Here is a 2,836-nt window from a genome sequence, read left to right as displayed (position 1 = left end):
GTAAAAACAGATTACAAAACTAAAAAAGAAAATAATCTTTGCATTAAGGAATTATTTAGAAATGTGAGATTAGGATTAATTTATAATTTAAGATTTAGGAAAAGTTTGCTTGTCCTCCGTTATCATACCTAGCTTGTAGCTTATAAGTTAAAAATTCCAAAATTAATTTAGTTTTAAGGTATCTTACCAAACACTTTTGTATTGCTCAAAATAATTTATAAATCAGCACCTTGATCTCATCAATTACACTCTAAACAATTTATGTTGTTATTTTTTACACCTTCACATACTTTAAATGAAGTTGACAATTGTGTTTTAATGGATCAAGTGTTTCTTTCTCTTATTTTTCTTTTATTTTTCCTAATTTATATTTATTTATTGTATATGATGGCAATGCGTAACATTTTGATTATGTGACTGGAAGTGTTAGAATTATAGGCACATTAGTGATATAAATTGGAGTTGAATTCAATCCACATCTAAATTATATGATTTTTTTTTTTATAATTAAGTTATTTGTTACCTACTACTTTTTAAACTTGTAAGAAACTATTGATCGTTTGAAGTCATCGATAATTTGGGAAGTGTTTCTTTTCTAACTACATTTTTGGACCTATAAAATTTAAATAAGAGAACTAGGTGCAATTTTACCTTGATGAATGGTTAAATAGTTTGAAGGCAAATTCTCCTTGCACCCATATCAGTTTAAACTTTAAAAATATCAGTTTCGAACCTTAAAATTTGTTGCCACTTCACTTCATGAGCTGAAATAGAAAATGCAAGAAACAAGCAACATGAAAGCAAATCTATCTGCTACAAATATAGAGAATCAAAGAGATTAAAAAAAGGAAAAAAGAGAGTATAAAACCAGGTAGATTCAGAAGCATAAAGGATGGTTTACAATCACTGAGATATCTCAGATCAAGTGTTGGATTATATACTTTGCTTCATCACAATCTGCTAAGGCTATGGTATTTCAAAACAAAACTTTAATACCCCATCTCAAATATTAACACACTAGCATTCAAGAAATCATCCAAGGATGATTGGATCTTCTTCTGATAAGTAAGAACTCAATGTCAAGAGTTTCAAAACACTAGTCTCAATCACTAAATTATATTGATCCCAAATCATTAATAACCTCACGATTTCTAAACATTTGCAAATCTCATTGAACAAACATATATCAAATTTGAAGCTACCCATAAACAACATCACACCCATATTAAACACAAAGAATACAAAGTCATACACATTTGCCAAGCAAAAACAATTGAAAATAACGAACACCCATTTCATCAATCTGTAAAAAAATGCAAACCCAGAAATTAAAATTGAAATTTAACTGCTCCAGAGATGCCCAAAACAACAGAAGAAGAACAAAAAGGCTTTTCGGAGAGACAAAAAAAGCACAAAAGCTTTGGATTTTCAGCTAAAATTGAACTAAGACCAAACGTAATATACAAAAAGATTTAAGCACAGAAGGTGAGACGCATAAAACCCTAATTTGAGTTGAAGTTGTTGAAGGGACGAGTTATAGTTTATATAGAGAACTCGTATATTTGGGTCTAACCAAACCAACTCATTTGGGCTTTGACTCTCTTAAATTATTAATTCGGCCCAAACGAAAGATTTGACATTTCTTTTTCGAGTAGATATTTTATTTATTTTCTGAATATATTTTAAATATTAATTTTATGCTTACAAAAATAAAAAAAATATAACCATCATGAACGAAACAATTTAGGCTAATATATTAAAGGTTCATTATTAAAGTGGTTGTTTTATTTAATGCTGTCATATATATATATATATATATATATATATATATATATATATATATATATATATATATATATATATATATATATATATATATATATATATAGACAGAGATTTTTAAGATATTTTAATGTTTGGATAAGTTTACAGTTCATTTGATGTGTATTATTAGTATAAAAAATTATGTGGTGAATCAATTATTTTTTTTATTAATATGTTCGTTGAACTATTTTTTTAAAAATAAAATTATTATCATACATCATAATTTATAATTAAATAGCAGATACACCATGCTAGTTCAGCTGGTTCAGCATACGTGTGAATTTTTATAAAGTCTCTACATATGTTAAATTCCTATGAATAAATAAATAAAAGTATATACAATACAAAATTTAATCAGGATGAAAAATATTAAAGATATGTTATTAACACATATTTTTCTCTGGTTAATGGTTTGTTTTTGTAACTATAAAAAGGAAAAGTAACTATTTCACTTCCTATATGTTTGTTTACTATAATTGGTACCATAAAAATAAGCATTTCATTCTTAACATAATTTATTTTATACTACAAATATTATTAACACAAATCAAATATTAGGAAATATAAGTTACTTTTACTTGTGTGAACTTTGGTTAATGTCTAACATGTGTAGGTTTTATGTTCACTCCACAGCATTTTTGTCAACAAAGTTTTTTTTTGGCTAATTTATTTGTTGGGTTTTCTGTATATATTGGATTGAGTTTTGTTATCTCTTAATAGATTATTTCTTTCTACACCCCTGTATTTTCCTCTACAGCCCCATTTTTTTCAAATATCCATTTCGTGCTGTGTGTTTTATATTTCTTTGAAGCTAAAAAAACACTCTACTTTTGTGTTGTTGGAGATAATTTTTTTTTAAAAGGTTGAAAGCATTTAGTGTTTTTTTTTATAATATATTTCAAATAATAGTGAGTTTTTCACTGGCTTTTAATTATTTTAAATTATATAATCTAGAGAAAAATTGTAGTTACCATTTTTTAATTTGAAAGACCAAATAATACATTATAGATTA

At 25.9% G+C, this 2,836-nt stretch overlaps 1 non-coding gene across 1 annotated transcript; it reads right to left on the bottom strand.

Annotated features, from left to right (window-relative positions):
• Window positions 1-871: 871 nt before the first annotated feature.
• On the bottom strand, window positions 872-960 carry LOC137833798 (small nucleolar RNA snoR31). Its single transcript, XR_011084846.1, has one exon. It is a non-coding gene; the product is annotated as a small nucleolar RNA snoR31 (small nucleolar RNA).
• Between the last annotated feature and the right edge of the window lie 1,876 nt (window positions 961-2,836).

This window comes from Phaseolus vulgaris, chromosome 6 (genome assembly GCF_051622355.1).
Source record: "Phaseolus vulgaris cultivar YP4 chromosome 6, ASM5162235v1, whole genome shotgun sequence".
Classification (NCBI taxonomy): domain Eukaryota; kingdom Viridiplantae; phylum Streptophyta; class Magnoliopsida; order Fabales; family Fabaceae; genus Phaseolus; species Phaseolus vulgaris.
The sequence above is the reverse complement of the archived record's forward strand: the minus strand, read 5'-3'. Positions and strand labels throughout refer to the sequence as shown.